We start from the raw sequence: 18,900 nt of genomic DNA on the forward strand, positions 1-18,900 counted from the left end.
ACGTTCCAAGAGTTTTGAAGCTTGTTCCGGTTGCACTTTACGTTTATTAATATTTTATTAAAGGCGAACTCAAGACTCGACAACATGCATACATACCATTAATAAACAACAACCAAAACAATCTTATTTTAACGCTTTAAGACTTGTGATCAACCAAGCAAGACACTTGTGATATTACTACCATGTTCTTCCTCACCAAAGTGAGACTCCACATCATGCATATTAACATGAGGGTTGTGCCCTTGCACGACAAATCCTAATTCATTTCATACATAATATTCCCAACTGAACCCTACATGTGCGGTGGCTTACGTGAGCTAACCCTTCACATGTGGTAAAATAAATAGTACGACGAGGTACAAATAAATGGCTCAAAGTATGCTAGACATCCCGTACAATAGCATACAAATAAATAATCTATCCCTTGCATGTGAAATAAACCATACATGCATAAATATTGAACAACATGATTGACAATGAGATCCATACTCATAATAATTTCAACATGCTTGTTCAACAATTAATCCAATAAATCCATCATCACAAAACACATGCTCGTTCACCAAAATAAACATGATTCCAAATAATGTAATTCACATCATCAACAATCATGTAATGTCATTGACAAAAAGGTGTGGTCGCCCTAGACTTGTACGTACCTTGAATACCTAAGCGTAGGGGCCACTTTGCAATAACGAGCACTCAACTAGAAATCACCTCCTATCATCAAAATAATGAAACTTAAATTATTTCCATGTTCATTAAATTTCCAGCAACTTTATAAAAATTAAAACCTCCTTTAGACTTTAGAATTCAATCGTTTTTCAATAATAAAATCGTCTCAATTTGCAAAATCAATCCCTAGTACGAAAACATACTTTTTCCGCCTTTAAAATCAATAAAAATCGACACTTTAAACCTTTATTCAAATCTGAAAATATAATTGATTATCATAATTAAAATCATCACCTAATTATGCTAATAAATTGACTCATTAGGTCTAGGTTAAAACCCTAACTTGAAAATTCTAATAAAACTAGTTTAATATCATAAAAATCAATGCTTTATTAAATAAACAAATCTGAAAATTCATCCTTTAATAATTAAAACAAACCTAATGAATCACAACACACAAATCCTCAAACCACGGTATTCATAACCGTTTCCCAGCATTTTAATTACTCAAAACAATATTAATATAATAATTTAAAATACGGAATTTAAATAGAACAGGTAAGGAAGAAGAGAATTATACCAATCCGGCCTATAGCACGGAACAACCACGAATTAATGTGATTGGGCGAAAAAGAAATCGAATTACGAGCACGAACAACACACACACACACGCACGCGTGTGTGCGCGCAGGGGCGAAGGGCGGAGCAGCGCTTGCGCGCGGGACAGGGCACACGACACGCTGGGGCGCGCGCGCGAGAGAAGGGGCGTGTAATAACCTAATAATTCCTTGCTTTTATAAAACCATTTTCCAACTTAAAATAAAGGAATTACTAAAGTATTACCGCCACCGTGATAACGATTAAGGCTATTACCAGAATTACGCACCGGAATTAAATGTCAACTAACTTTTAAAAACCATAATTTATTAAATATTGAGGCCTCCTACAATTTGGAACCATAATGGCCCAAAACCCAAAGTATAAATAATTCAAACATTTCAAGCATAATTAAAATATTAAATAAAATAGTTTCAAAGAACGAAAGCATGCAACTCTCTCAATCATCCCAAGCCACATGATTTCGATCGTACTTGATCTACCAACCTGCTATATTATTCTACACCCCACCAATGCAAGTGCAAATGATGGATCATCATAGGGTCATTAAGGCAAAGGCCATGACCAGAAACACAAAAAGCACGTAGTCAGCAAAAGCTGAGTACTTACAAGCATAGAGTAAATGAAACTAAAACATGCATCACTCACTAAGTACTAATCAACATGCAAAAGCCATATAATACTTAACAAACAATCATGAGACACAAGACTCGACTCTTGACTCGACTCTTGACTCACAATTTACTTAGAATAAGCTTCGAACGGGCCAAAAGAATAATCCACAAAGGGAAAAAGGTGATGGGAGCCAACCATACACCAAATATAAAAATAATAAAATCGGGCCATACCGAGTGTCGGGCCATACCAACGGAATTCCTGCGCATAATATAAATGAAACAACGTCTTGTATCATTAGTAGGAGTACGAGCTTTCCGGCAAGACTCTCCCCATTGTTCATACTCAAGGTATATACGTTCCAAGAGTTTTGAAGCTTGTTCCGGTTGCACTTTACGTTTATTAATATTTTAATAAAGGCGAACTCAAGAATCGACAACATGCATACATACAATTAATAAACAACAACCAAAACAAACTTATTTTAATGCTTTAAGACTTGTGATCAACCAAGCAAGACACTTGTGATATTACTACCATGTTCCTCCTCACCAAAGTGAGACTCCACATCATGCATATTAACATGAGGGTTGTGCCCTTGCACGACAAATCCTAATTCATTTCATACATAATATTCCCAACTGAACCCTACATGTGCGGTGGCTTACGTGAGCTAACCCTTCACATGTGGTAAAATAAATAGTACGACGAGGTACAAATAATGGCTCAAAGTATGCTAGACATCCCGTACAATAGCATACAAATAAATAATCCATCCCTTGCATGTGAAATAAACCATACATGCATAAATATTGAACAACATGGTTGACAATGAAATCCATACTCATAATAATTTCAACATGCTTGTTCAACAATTAATCCAATAAATCCAACATCACAAAACACATGCTCGTTCACCAAAATAAACATGATTCCACATAATGTAATTCACATCATCAACAATCATGTAATGTCATTGACAAAAAGGTGTGGTCGCCCTAGACTTGTACGTACCTTGAATACCTAAGCGTAGGGGCCACTTTGCAATAACGAGCACTCAACTAGAAATCACCTCCTATCATCAAAATAATGAAACTTAAATTATTTTCATGTTCATTAAATTTCCAGCAACTTTATAAAAATTAAAACCTCCTTTTGACTTTAGAATTCAATCATTTTTCAATAATAAAATCGTCTCAATTTGCAAAATCAATCCCTAGTACGAAAATATACTTTTTCCACCTTTAAAATCAATAAAAATCTACACTTTAAACCTTTATTCAAATCTGAAAATATAATTGATTATCATAATTAAAATCATCACCTAATTATGCTAATCATTTGACTCATTAGGTCTAGGTTAAAACCCTAACTTGAAAATCCCAATAACACTAGTTTAATATCATAAAAATCAATGCTTTATTAAATAAACAAATCTGAAAATTCATCCTTTAATAATTAAAACAACCCTAATGAATCACAACACACGAATCCTCAAACCACGGTATTCATAACCGGTTCCCAGCATTTTAATTACTCAAAACAATATTAATATAATAATTTAAAATACGGAATTTAAATAGAATAGGTAAGGAAGAAGAGAATTATACCAATCCGGCCTATAGCACGGAACAACCACGAATTAATGTGATTGGGCGAAAAAGAAATCGAATACGAACGAATAACACACACACACGACCGTGTGTGTGTGCGCAGCAAGGGCGATGAGCAGCGTCGGGCGCGAGCGGGGAGAGGGGCGCGCACGCTGGGCGCGAAGGAGAGCGAGAAGGCGAGCGGGCAGCGCTGTGCGCGAGGGCACGAGCGAGAGAGAGAGGGGCAGCGGGGTGTGCACGAGCACACGAGCAAGTGACAGCAGGTGTGCACGAGTGCACGAGCAAGGGACAGCAGCAGCGCACGAGGCTCGTTGCGGCTGTGGGCAAGAGAGGAGAGGCGAGGGAGAGTGTGTGGGCGAGTGCGGGCGAGCACGGGCGAGCACGAAGGCTCGAGGCCGAGGCCGTGCGGGTGCCGAGAAAAGAGAGGAGAGGAGTGAGGTGCAAGAAATCAAAAAGGGGCTTTATGAAATTTTAGGGGTTCATTTAATGATGGGGGAGTCTATTTATAGGCTCCTTAATCCCTTGATGGGCTAGGCTTAGGATATTTGAGTTGGGCTTAGGAATTAAATGAATTGGGCTAGCTTAGGATTAAATTAAATACTTTTGATTGGGCTCGTTTAATAAAACGAATTGGACTTTTCATTTAAAACCCGAAGCTTTAAAAATCATTTGCAACTCATTTAATTTCCCGACTCAAGAATTAAATTCGTTTCGTAATTAATTAAAATAATAAATATTTTAATTAATTAAAATACATTAAATGCAATGCGTTTAAATATTATTTAAACGATAATAAATCGTAAAATGCTTTATAAATATAATAAAATATATTTATAAATATTATAAAAATACGAGGTATTACAGTCTACCCTCCTTAAAAGAAGTTTCGTCCCGAAACTTGGGTTCGGAAATCAAAATTCAATTCAAAACTTGAGACTTTCAATACGTTCATTTGCAAAAATTTTAAGTTGCTGTACTCTTCACATGATTAAACAGGACAATAATAAGTGCAAATTCAATAGAAAGCACTAAATTGAGCATAAAATAGGGGAAAACAAGGTAAAAAGCGCGAAATTCTACCGCACTCTACCCCCCTTAAAAGACACGAGTTACGACCCCGTAACTCAACTAACCTCGGGAAAAAGCTCGGGATATTTCTTTCTCATTTCGTCCTCCGCTTCCCAAGTGGCTTCATCAGATTCTTGATTAGACCACAACACTTTGACAATTTTCACATCTTTAGTACGCGTACTACGCATTTTGCTATCAAGGATTTTGACAGGTCTTTCCTCAAAGGTTAGACTTTGGTCTAATTCTATGGTCTCCGGTTGCAACACATGCGATTTGTCCGGGATATATTTCCTTAACTGAGATATGTGGAACACATTATGCACTCTATGCAAGTCCATAGGCAAGGCTAGTCTATAAGCTACCTTTCCGATTCTTTCTAAGATCTCATATGGGCCTATGTACTTAGGGCTTAACTTCCCTTTCTTCCCAAATCTCATGACACCTTTCATTGGTGACACTTTGAGCAACACTTTATCACCTATGTTGAACTCTTCATCCCTACGTTTCAAGTCTGCATAACTCTTTTGGCGATCCTGCGCCGCTTGAATCTTTGATTGGATGGTTCTGATTTGGTTCATGGTGTCCTCTATTGTAGACACCTACTCTTGTCCCCATTCCCGCAAGGGAAAGGTTCGATGATGAAAGCATAAGAACTCCACTTGACAACGCATCTCCTATAAAATAAACAAATCTCGATTCCCCATTTAATTTCACCCGAAACCTGCTATTTATGGAAACCTGCTAAAAATAGTAATTGCCGTAAAAGGTAGCTTCTAAAAGTGGCAAATCATAAAAGATAGAAACCTGTCAGAATTAGGTGTTGCATTCCAACATAAATCCTAAATGAGATAGAAAACCGCGAGAATCCTATTCCTAATAGGATTCGGAAATAAGAGTTACGTATTAATTAAAATCCTAACGAGCCTAGAGTTCGTAACGGGCCCAAACGCATTCCGTCAAAAAATTGATACGCGCTAAAAGACTCGAATTAATCTCAAACTCTACGGATTTTAGGAATCCGAATCAGACAAAACAAAACTGCCCAGACCCTATTTTCAACGCCTGGCTCTGGGCGCCGAAATCTTCGGCGCCCAGGCCTGGGCGCTGAAAATACCTGGGTACGTCTCTTTTCCTAATTCTTTGCGGATTAGAACTCTGCAATTCTATCTTTCCGCGAACTCTTCCCTATAAATAGGCCCCTAGTTTCGACGTGAAACAACACACAACAACACATAATATATTCTGAGTATTGACTCTAAACCCCTTAGCCTAAGCCTCTCGCTGCGAAACTGTTCACGCGTTCTGTCGCAATCGATCCATAAATCGAACAGAACGTATCCTGTCCCATAATCGAGATTCGTTAAATAAAAAGGAGAAATAGCAAAGTCAAAGCGGTTAGTTTTCTAAGAACCGTGACGCACCTCTCAAGGGTGCGTCGTAATGTGTCCCTTTTCGATGATTTAACTGCTTTCCTCGCCCTTTTTATGAACTGTTAAACTAACCTAATATGATTGTTCTATCACGCCTAACAAATATAATATTTTTGGGAAATCGGATTATCATGCTAGGTCCCTTAATGTTATTTAAATCAGATAATCACGATCGAATTAGTATTATATGTTGCATATTGCTAAAATCAACTCAGATTAGTTTAATAGTTAACGCATGTCCCTTCAATTATTTATGCTGAGCTAGTAAGGATATCCTGCCTCTGGAGTTATCGACGAGCGAATTACTCCTCTCGGTAGTTACAGTCCCCCGAACCCTCAATCTCTACCTTGCGGGTGTATATTGAGAGATCCCCACACCAGGGATCACAAGGGAACCTACGGCCGTCGTGGTCAAACATAATTGCACTCCCTTTATGTCACGATAACCGGGTTTTGTCAGTTTTTCTCATTGTCGTTAAAAACTGAATGGCGACTCCTATATTACTAGTCAATTGGGTGTATACTCACAGGAAATCCAATTACACTTGATTGAATAAAAAGAATCGTCACACCCACGAGGGACAAGGTCACGCATTAGCCTCGCGCTTTTTCGACCCCCTCACAGTTGCGACTCTGCTGGGGACAGTGAAGGAAATACTCGTGCTTGTAGGTAATCAAAATAGCCGAAGGGTGAAACGATCCTACCCCGCGTTTATTTCCCCATCAAGTTGGGACGACCTGAAAATCAGCATATTAATGTGAACGGGCAGAACATCATAACGAATCTCGGCTCCCTCGGGAGTTGGGACTAAGGATACCTTCTTTCGCCAATAGGGGGGTGCATACGCCGCGCATGTTTCCCACTCGGTACTTGTGCAGGTAGTACACCTATCCCGAACCCAATCGCTCGTCCATTAGGTCCCTCTCGCCTGCATGCCCCCTTGGCTTGCACTTGCGGGTTGGCCTCTTGAGCGAAATTCGTCTGTTGAAGACACTACCTCGACTGGGGCATGTGTTGGATCTACGATAGAAGCGGTACCAAGCCAGGCGTAAATAACTACCCATAGAAGCCTATTATAAACTACGTGGCATATTTAATGTTCAAATCCATGTTTGTAATGTAGTTATGTGTAGCAAAATATGTGATTGTGTGTGACAAACTATCCTAGAAAACCAACGACCTTAAAAATTGCCCAAACATTCATGAACCAATTGGCCAAAGAGTTATACCAAAATACGTGTTCCACAAACCCGAACGATCACCACAAAAATAAGCGACGCTCGGGATGGCCTGTAACGAATCCCACAAACGCTGCACAACGCGTAAAGAACGTTATAAGGCAAGCACGCAAAACTAAAGTCGCAAAAACAAAAGTATACTCAAACAGAAAACGAGAACCAGCCAGGGACGCATTTTCAACGCCCCTGGCTGGGCGCCAAAATTTCTAACGCCCACTGCTGGGCGCTGAAGTTGCTGCCTGGCCTTTTGGTCAGGCACAGCAGCCTCGGTGCCCGCGCAAAAAAAAAACACGTAGCAAAAAAAAACTTTTCGTGAAAATTGCTACAAGGGCGTATGAAAAGGCACTCGATTCTAAAAGCGACAAAAAAAAATAAAAAAAAATAAACTCTTTGTGTCGTTGTTAGGCCTCCTACGACGACAATGCTCGGCATCAAAACCGAGCATGCTAATTAAACCTTGAATGTCACATGGGCAAAGTATTCAAAAAATAATGTTCAAATGATGTTTTCAAAGAAAAATAATGTTCGAATAAAAAATAAATCCGAGTCTAGACTAGGCTATGCCAAAGTACAATCTAAATCCTAAGTCTTAGTTGTCTTATCCATAGAATCGGTCCTAATGCTTGGTGTCGTTCTGCAAGTTAAAAGGTTAAACCATATTGAGTCTCCTCTCCTAACATTTAAATCAATAAGCACCCATATGTAATTGTCATCCTTTGCTAAGAATCAACGGCCTTAATACTCTCTCTCACCAATAAAAAGAATATATTATAGTATTTGCAAAATGGAAACAGTGACATTCTGAAAATCATTCCCCCATAGTCGCACAACCCCCAAAGTGAACCTAAGGTGTCAATACCATTAGCACAAAATTAATGGCCTCAAGGCTTATGATCACATTGGGTCACGACTATCATAGTCCTCTTGAGCCACTCGCTCCTTGAAGTACCCCTAAGTACGGACTAAAAAGATTTTCCATAAATACAACATGACAAACCATGAAAATACCCAAATCGGCATGCCATAAGGCTACCATTGGGGTAAAGCAATACACGCTAAGAGAGAAGCCGCACTAATGATTCTAGTCTTGCAAAAATAAAAATTCGATCTCCCCAACTAACTACCTTGCCAACATTAAGCAAAATGGCGCATGACAAGTGAACACCCAAGGGTTAAAATCTAAAGTGTCAACCAACGAAAGTTATGGTCCAATTAGCCTAAGTCTGAGAGTTGCTTGGTCAAGTATTATAGGCTTACGCCACGTCATTATTTTGAGTCTAGGCCACCTCCTTGTATTCATACATGGGTTATAATCAGAAAGATTAATGAAAGTTTGAGTCACTTCCAATTAAATCCCAGAAACTGGAATCTGAAAAGAAACAAAAAATTACTTTCGATGTAATTCTTTCGTTAAAATTCAATAAGGTAAAAACAACATTTTGAATCTACGCTATTTGCATATTTTAAGAAACGACTAAATACGCTTGCAAAGTAAGACAATTTAAAGTTCCACCCTAGGCCTACTAAAATTAAAGGTCCACTATAGGCCTACCAAACGAGGCTCACTCAGTCTCGCCTCGTGACTCAAAGACCACAACCATCTACCTTTTAGCCCAAATTAAAAATTGAAGAATTCATGTTGGGGAGGAATCCCAAGAAAAAAGAAAGAAAAAATAGAAAGAGAAAAGGGAGAGCGAAAAGAGCAAGCCAGGGAATACTTATCCTGTAGTGCAACATTTACCTAAGTAAACGAAGGAAAAGAATTGAGTCAACCAATCCAAATCATAAAATTCTACGATGTCTACCCTTTCCAATCCTTATGCTCCTAGACGCCTTCGCTCTGGGCCCCTGTTCAGCTCATCTAACCCATCCATGTTCTCATTGCCATAACCCAAGAAACCATTACCTCGACTCTTGTTCTTGAACTTGTTGTCAACTGCAAACCACGCACGGCCATTGACACGTGCGTCATACCCATTATTTCCAAAACTTGCTCCTACACCACCATTAACACAATGACCGTATAACTTGTTTGGATACATCCTGTTGATACACCCTTGAGCCGTCCCCATGCTATTCATTGGCCTTGGTAGAAGTAATCCTCATGCTCGACTAATACCTATACAAATTCTCTTATCTCATTCAACCCATCTTTCAAGCCGTCTTGAGTCACAAACAAAAAAAAGGAAACAAATGAAAAGTGCAAAAAAAAATAATAAAATGTGAATAATAAAAAAGAAACTTTGCAAAAGCGCCTCTAAAGTTAGTCTAAAAAGAAAAATAAAGAAGCATCTAGCGCACCAAAAAAAATATCCGCCCATAAACCATTTTCAGCGCCCAGAGCTGGGCGCCGAAATCTTTAGCGCCCAAGCCTGGGCGCCGAATCTCCCTGCTTGCTGAAAAATTTGTCCAGAAGTACTCGTCATTTTATCCGCACATGCACGGAAATATAACGAACACTTGGAGGGGTACAACACGTATTCAAACATACGTACCACCAAAAAATACATGTACTCAAAAAAAAATATAAAACAAATTTTGTCTTACGGCAAAGCAGCAGATTAAAATAATAACAAACTTCACTTATTCTACCGTTTCAAATAATATGTTTCCACCTCAGAACGTACTTGTTTAAAATCGGCATTCTAAAAAACCATTTTCTAGGCTAAGAACTACGCAAGACCTGATTCCAAATTAAATCTATTTAAGGCGGATACGTAGGCAATCCATGATTCGGTCCAACCAATTTGCAAAAATATTAAAGCCTATAGAATAACAAGAATAAAAATAGAAGTCCCTTATTGAAATTTAATTACTTGCAACCCAAGTCGAAAGAAAGATTTAAGTCAAAAGAAGAATCCAAGTCATAAAGATGCCAAAATTAATGAGCACACATCGAAAAATAATAAGGGCACGTACCCTTGCCAGAAGGAGCACTCACACTCCTAGGCACTTAGCCAAGACTCAAAAGACCACTTTGCCTCAATTGAATGGGGGCTAGCGCAAGCGTCCATGACCTCTAAAGTACTCGACTTGACCCTCCCTAAAGCGAACTAACTCACTTAAAAACTGTCTGAAGGAAATAATGCCCTTGGTCCAAGTATGCATTCTATGTTAAGTCTAATAAATGCGGTTCAGTATTAATTAACAAGTTAATAATTCAGTGAGATCAAGTGAGCTGAATGCCTAGCTAGAGGCCTCTTCAGTTCAAGTGGAATTAATGATATTAATCCACAGCTTACTCTTGACTGAACCCGTAGGGTCACACAAATAGCACGTAAACGGATCAAGTATTTAATGGCATTAAATACTCCATCTATGAATATTCGGAACCGACGGATCTTGGTTTCAGTGGGAGCTAAGATCGTCACAGGCAAGAAATGAATACTCCGGAAACGATGATATTGCCGGAAACGGAAATATGGATCGTATCGGAAATATGAATATTATCCAAGTCGTAGATGTTGTCGGAAACGGAAACATGGTACGTATCGGAAAATATTATTGGAAATGGAAATATTACCAGAATCGGAAATATTGCCGGAAACGGAAATATTGTTAGAATCGGAAATATTACCGGAATCGGAAAATAATTCCGGAAACGGAAATATTAAATATTTGTTCGAAACGGAAATTAATTCCGGAATCGGAAATATTAAATATTGTTCGTATCGGAAATAAATTCCGGAAATGGAAATTTAATCGGAAGCGTATCGTACGAATTAGCATCGGACGAGGCCTGCCGGACGAAGGCCCAGCACGAAGCCGGGGCCATCGCCCAGCAAGCATGCGCGCCACAAGCCCAGCCAAGGCAGCGGCCAGGCCTACCGCAAGGCAGGCCCAGCGCGCGCCAAGGGCCACGGCTGCGTGGGCCGTGCTGCGCGGGCTGCTGCTCGCACGCGCATGGGCAGCCCTTGTGGCTGCCGTGTGTGTGTGAGTTTGTGCTCATGCGTGATTCCTGAATCTACAAGAGTCAGTGTATGATTAAATTTCTATTCCTAATTGGATAAATTAATTAAATAGAATTCATGTAGGATTCTAATTCCAATTAATTCGCATCCTACTAGGATTACGATTCCTTTTCCATAACTCTATAAATAAAGGCCTAGGGGTCATAATTTATACACAAGTTTCAAAGTATTCAAAAGTGAGTTTTTTGAGAGAAAATCAAACACACATCTTGCTCAAAAGTGCCGAAATTTTCTAGTACCTTAAGGGCGATTCTAGTTGGTCAATCTTAAGGCGGATCCGGACGTGCTGTGGACTATCTACGGAGGGACGACACTTGGAGTCCTAAAAGACTTGTTCTTGTTCGGTTCGGGCGCAGCTAGGGAGGGCACGCAACAAAGAGTATGCATCTAAATTATGCTATATGATTATGTGTAAATAATATGTTGTCCTGGGTTAATGGTTGTTTCCGCATGATCTATGTAATGTCATATGTATCATAACCTAACAGTGGTATCACGAGCCCCTTATTATTTTCATAATCTAAATTGCATGAACATGGTTAAATATTACAAATTTGCAAGAATTAAAAGGGGTGATTAATTTTCGTAATTGTTAATTAATTGCAAATTGCGTTTATTTAATTATATGTACGCAGTTTTTCGGCAGTTTCTTCGTTACTCATCCAAATCGAGTGATTTTTGTGTCAATTCCGCATGTAAAAGGCATTCTAAAATTTTGACAAAAACAATATTTTTCTGCCGAACCCAGAATTCTCAAATTCGAAGCCTAACTATGACTTTTCGAAGGTTTTAGTTTTTCGAATGCAAAATTTCGTAAATTTAAGATGTTAAATTAAATATTTGCGATTCCTGTTGATAAATCTTGAATTTTTGATTGACCTACTGCATATGTTTAACAAGTTTGAATGCCTAGTCTTGTTAATTATGCAATCTAATTTGTAATTATGATTAATTTGTTGAAAATTAGAATAATTTAGAATTAATTTGATTTTCATAATTAATTGTAATTTAATTAGAAACCTATGATTAAAAACCACCATAAAAATTGTAAATTTACGATAAATTTTAAATTTTTATGACCTAGACTTGAATCCATATCAATCGGAAATCAATTGGATAATAAATTTTCGATTTTTTCGCCCTAAAATTATGAAATTAATAATATTTATTAATTTGTCATTAATTTTAAATATAAATTTTAAATTTTTATGCGATTCGTTCAAATAACTTGCACGCACGAAGCAATGGACGCTTCGTGTTACCCTTAAGGGGTGTTGTATAATGCGGGCATGCGACGACGAGCAAGGGAGCTCGTCGCCCGTGCGGCACGAATGCAATGAGCAAGGGCGTAGTGCACGAGCACAAGGCAGCAGCCCTGCCTTGTGTCGTGTGCCACGAGCAATGAACGAATGGGCATGGGCGAAGGGCGAGCCAAGGCAGTCGCGTGTGGGCAGCAAGCGAGCTGCGCCACAACGCGCGCTGCCTCGCACAAGTGCGCGCAGCCTCGCGCGCAGCGAGCGCAAGCTCGCGTGCCACGAGCGCTGCGCCCAGCATCACTCGCGCGCACAGCGCGCGATGTCGCGCGCCCAGCGAGCGATGTCGCGCACCAGCGAGCGATGGCTCGCGCGCACAGCGAGCGAGCCAGCGCGCCCAGCGAGCGATCTCGCGCGCGCACTGCGAGCGATAGCTCGCGTGCGATGGGGCGCTGTGCGGAGGCTTGCGATAGGACAGCAGCAGCTATGCGACGAGCGCATGGGCTGCGCGCACATGGCCAGCAATGGCTGTGTGCGTGCGGCCCATGGGCGTGCAACGCGTAAGGTGTTTGCGTTACGATTAGATCGTTTTGAATGTTTAATTTGAAAAATTTCAGTTCACGTAATTTTAATTAATTTTAAAATTAATAATTTGAATTAATTTCTTGGATTTTAATTTTGAATATTATAATTATAATAAATGGAATTTATTCTAATTATTTTACTAAAATTAAAATCATGAATTAATTTAAATGCGACTGAAATTAAATTAAATTTTTTGGATTCAATTATAAATTTATATGAGCTTTAAATTTTAATTAAATTTGTATGTTTCCGGTTAGACTAGAAATACAATTTTATGTTTAAAATTAGTAAAGCATATGAATTTATTGGTTTGAGTGGGAGCGCTTTTTAGTCATAAACTCTTGATTAGGTCTACAAATCCTTAAGGTTAAAACAACTCGATTAGAATTAATAAGGACTGAATAATTGGTAGATTATTGGTGCCCTTGATTAATTGCTGCAAATGTTTACGTGATGCATAATGTGTTTTACTAACCAGCTATGTGGGCCATTCATGATAATGAATGGGTGAATGGTATATATTGTATATGTACTGTTTTGCAGGTTATGAAGTGACTAGTATGGCCCAAATAGGATAGAAAATATGGTCTGCGTACCATTAATTTGAATGTAATTGGTCTAAAGTACCAAAGTTATTTTTCAATTCAAATATGGTCTGCGAACCATCAAATAGTTGTAATTAGTTATAGCTTATCCTATTTGAAGAAAATGGTGCCTCCCACGGAGATTTTCAAGACGGACTTTGAAGTCAAAGCTTCAAGATGAAGTCGGGCCATACTAGATCACAAATATCTTATGCATGTTTTAAGTTATTTATTGCTTTAAATATGTCTTAAAATGCATGAGATCAAAAGCTTGATTATGTTGCATGATTAAGGATTTTAGTTCACTTAAAATCTAACCAACATAGTAAGAGCCTTAAGTTCCAAACTTAAAAATTGAGTTAAAAGGTGCCATGCCAAAATATACACTTGCTTGGATATCCTTTACATCAATCTAGTAATAGTTTTCGCTCAGCGAGGTGTTACTTATTGGTCCTAAAGGGGCAAGGTACACAAATAATTGTGAGTACATGTTAGTTTTGGTGAAACTCAACGATATAAGTAAGGAGTCCTTTTATGTCGTGGCAAATTCGATAGGTTTACCTAATAAGTTCTTAGACGTACCTATCAACCAAGAATAGTTTCTAGACTATTAGCAAAAGGCTTTTGCTTACCTAAGATGTTCTAGGATTAAGTCGACAAACTGTGCTTAGTTCTTCAATGATTTTAGGATCTTGGAATCATTTTATTCACACCTGCCGGAACACATAACTTGAATAAAATGCTTAATAAACATTGAATTATGCATGTATGCTAGAATTTAAGTTTATTAAGAGAAACTGTGAATGGTTATTTATTTGTTTATTCTTTTCAATTGTAGTTTTAATATGGCAAACAACAATTCATTCAACATTCGGTCAATTCTCGAAAAGGAGAAGTTGAACGGGAAAAACTTCCTTGACTGGCAAAGGAACTTGAAAATAGTTCTTATGCAGGAAGAAAAGGAGTATGTCCTGGATGAGGCGATGCCCGAAGCTCCTGGCGACGGGGTCACTCAGGCTGCCCTCAATCGTTGGATTGATGCCAACAAGGATGTGAAATGTCTAATGCTCGCCACCATGAGTGCGGATCTGCAGAAAACGTTCATCAACTCAGATGCTTTCACAATCATCAGTGAGTTGAAGAACATGTTCCAAGATCTGGCTCGAGTCGAAAGATTCGAGACTCATAGGCAAATTCTTGAGACCAAACTTAAGAAAGGCGAGCCCGTAAGTCCACATGTTCTCAAAATGATTGGACTCATTGAGAATATGAGTCGGCTGGATCAGCAATTTTCTCAGGAAATGGCTATAGACACCATCCTCCATTCTCTTCATAGCGGGTATGATCAGTTCAAACTGAACTACAGTATGAATAGTCTGGACAAAACGCTCACTGAGCTTCACGGTATGCTGAAAACCGCTGAAAAGACGCTCAAAAGTGATAAGCAGGATGTGCTTATGGTGCGTGGGGGCAAGTTCAAGAAATCTGGAAAGAAGAGGAATGCTAAGAAAGGTGGCAACAAGGCCAGCCCAACTAAGCAAACTGGCGCCAAATCTGCAAAGAGGAAGGTCAGTCAACCCACTTCTGAATCCGAATGCTTCTACTGCAAGAAGAAGGGGCATTGGAAGAGAGATTGCTTGAAGCTAAAGGAAGATCAGAAGAACGGAACAGTCGTTCCATCTTCAGGTATTTTCGTTATAGACTGTATACTTGCTAATTCAACTTCTTGGGTATTAGATACTGGTTGTGGCTCACACTTATGTTCCAATCCACAGGGACTAAGAAGAAGTAGAAAGTTAAGCAAGGGTGAAGTCGACCTACGAGTGGGAAATGGAGCACGGATTGCTGCATTAGCTGTAGGAACTTACTATTTGTCGTTGCCCTCCGGGCTAGTTTTGGAACTGGAAGAATGTTTCCATGTTCCAAGTCTTACTAAAAACATCATTTCAGTTTCTTGCTTAGATGCTAAGGGATTTTCCTTTATAATAAAAGACAATAGTTGTTCGTTTTATTTTAAAGAGATGTTTTATGGATCTGCTAGATTAGTCAATGGACTTTATTTATTAGATCACGACAAACAAGTATATAACATAAATACCAAAAAGGCCAAAAAGGATGATTCAGATCTCACCTATCTGTGGCATTGTCGATTAGGCCATATAAACTTGAAACGCTTAGAAAGACTTCAAAGGGAAGGAATTCTAGAACCATTTGACTTAGAGGATTATGGTAAATGCGAATCATGTTTACTTGGAAAAATGACAAAGCAACCTTTCTCTAAAGTTGGAGAAAGAGCAAATGAACTATTGGGTTTAATCCATACAGATGTATGTGGACCAATGAGTACAAATGCTAGAGGTGGTTTCAGCTACTTTATCACTTTCACTGATGACTTCAGTAGGTATGGTTATGTCTACCTAATGAAGCATAAGTCTGAATCCTTTGACAAATTCAAGGAATTTCAGAGTGAAGTAGAGAATCAATTAGGCAAGAAGATTAAGGCACTGCGGTCTGATAGAGGCGGTGAATATATGAGCTATGAATTTGATGACCATCTGAAAGAATGTGGAATTCTATCAGAATTGACTCCTCCTGGAACACCACAATGGAACGGTGTGTCAGAACGGAGGAACAGAACCTTGCTAGACATGGTCAAGTCAATGATGGGTCAGGCCGAACTTCCATTAGAATTTTGGGGACATGCACTAAATACAGCTGCACTCACTATAAATAGAGCTCCGTCTAAAGCTGTCGAAAAGACTCCATACGAATTATGGTTTGGAAAACCTCCAAATGTGTCTTTTCTTAAGATTTGGGGATGTGAAGTATACGTCAAACGATTAATTTCAGACAAACTTCATCCAAAATCTGACAAATGTATCCTTGTGGGCTATCCAAAGGAAACAAAGGGGTATTACTTCTACAATACATCTGAGAACAAAGTGTTTGTTGCTCGAGATGGTGTCTTTTTGGAGAAGGATCACATTTCCAAAATGACAAGTGGGAGAAAAGTAGACCTCGAAGAAATTCGAGTCGAACAACAAACTCTAGAGAATGCTCAAGATGACATTCAGGATGAAACTCAGAGATCTTTAGAAGAATCTGGTGAGAATCATGGTCAATCTAGAAATGTTACCCCGCGTAGATCGCAAAGATATAGATCTCAACCGAAAAGGTACTTAGGTATTTTGACGAACGAGAGCTATGACGTTCTATTACTTGAAAGTGATGAACCTGCGACTTACAAGCAAGCTATGACGAGCCCTAGCTCCAAGCAGTGGCAAGAAGCCATGCAATCTGAATTAGACTCCATGTCTGAAAACCAAGTATGGGATTTGGTCGATTTGCCAGATGGCTACCAAGCCATTGGAAGCAAATGGGTTTTCAAACTGAAAAAGGACAAGGATGGGAAACTTGAAGTTTTCAAAGCTAGATTGGTTGCAAAAGGTTACAGGCAAGTCCACGGTGTGGATTACGATGAAACCTTTTCACCAGTTGCAATGCTAAAGTCTATTCGAATAATGTTAGCAATCGCTGCATATTACGATTACGAAATATGGCAGATGGATGTCAAAACTGCTTTCTTAAACGGCGTTTTAACAGAAACTGTGTTTATGACACAGCCTGAAGGTTTTGAGGATCCAAAGAATGCTAAAAAGGTATGCAAGCTAAAGAAGTCAATCTACGGATTGAAGCAGGCATGCAGGAGCTGGAATATACGTTTTGATGAAGCAGTCAGTGACTTTGGTTTCATCAAAAACGCAGACGAATCTTGTGTATACAAGAAGGTCAGTGGGAGCAAAATTGCTTTCCTAGTATTATATGTCGATGACATATTGCTTATCGGAAATGACATTCCTATGTTGAACTCTGTCAAGATTTGGCTTGGGAAATGTTTTTTGATGAAGGATCTAGGAGAAGCACAGTACATATTGGGCATCAAGATTTACAGAGATAGATCTAAAAAGATGATTGGACTTAGTCAAAGCACTTATATCAATAAGGTGCTTGATAGGTTCAAGATGGCGGACTCCAAGCGAGGCTACCTACCCATGTCTCATGGAATGACTCTAAGCAAGACTCAGTGCCCAAAAACACTTGATGAGCGTAGACGAATGAGTGGGATTCCATATGCATCATTGATTGGTTCAATAATGTATGCTATGATATGTACACGCCCGGATGTTGCGTACGCACTCAGTGCTACGAGCAGATACCAGTCAGACCCAGGAGAGGCGCATTGGACTGCTGCCAAGAACATTCTGAAGTACCTGAAAAGGCACAAAGATGACTTCCTGGTCTATGGTGGAGATGATGAATTAATTGTTAAAGGCTATACGGACGCAAGTTTCCAAACCGACAAAGATGATTTCAGATCACAGTCTGGGTTTGTCTTCTGCCTCAACGGAGGAGCAGTAAGCTGGAAAAGTGCTAAGCAAAGCACCATTGCGGATTCTACAACTGAAGCGGAGTACATTGCTGCACATGAAGCAGCAAAGGAAGCTATATGGCTAAGGAAGTTCATAGGAGAACTTGGTGTAGTCCCCTCCATTAAAGGACCAATAGCCCTGTATTGTGATAATAACGGAGCTATTGCACAGGCAAAAGAGCCTAGACACCACCAGAGAGTCAAGCATGTACTTCGTAGATTTCACCTTCTACGAGAGTTCGTTGAAAGAAAAGAAGTCGAGATAAGCAAAATTGGAACTGATGACAACATATCAGATCCATTAACTAAACCTCTGCCGCAAACGAAGCACAACTCGCACACTGCAGCTGTGGGAATCAAGCATATTGGAGAATGGCTTTGATGTCTCTGTTTAATGTTTTAAAGTTTTAGAGTTTAAATCTTTGTAAAACATTATTGGTTAATCATTCACAATAAATGAAAGGAATTCATTTTTCCATTTAATTTGTGGTTTATTAAATGATGAGTCCCTTCAACTTGACGATATATTCAAGATAGACTGTCAGGACCAGTCCTGTGACTAAGAAATGTCTATCAAGTGAACTTGAATGTCAAAGGTTGAAAATGGTCCCTAATCGGAGTTTTCTATAAAATTGGACGCATAGAAAACGTTAGACGATTAGAATGCAAGATGACTAGTAGTTCTGTTTCTTGAACTATGTGGACATGGCAATGTCATAATCATTTGCATAGATACTTACTTTGGGAAAGACTAGTATCGGACAAGACCTATGAAACTTTACTGTAAGAGATGAAAGTCTGTCATAAGTAAATTTCA

Source organism: Spinacia oleracea, chromosome 5 (assembly GCF_020520425.1).
Source record: "Spinacia oleracea cultivar Varoflay chromosome 5, BTI_SOV_V1, whole genome shotgun sequence".
Taxonomy (NCBI): Eukaryota; Viridiplantae; Streptophyta; class Magnoliopsida; order Caryophyllales; family Amaranthaceae; genus Spinacia; species Spinacia oleracea.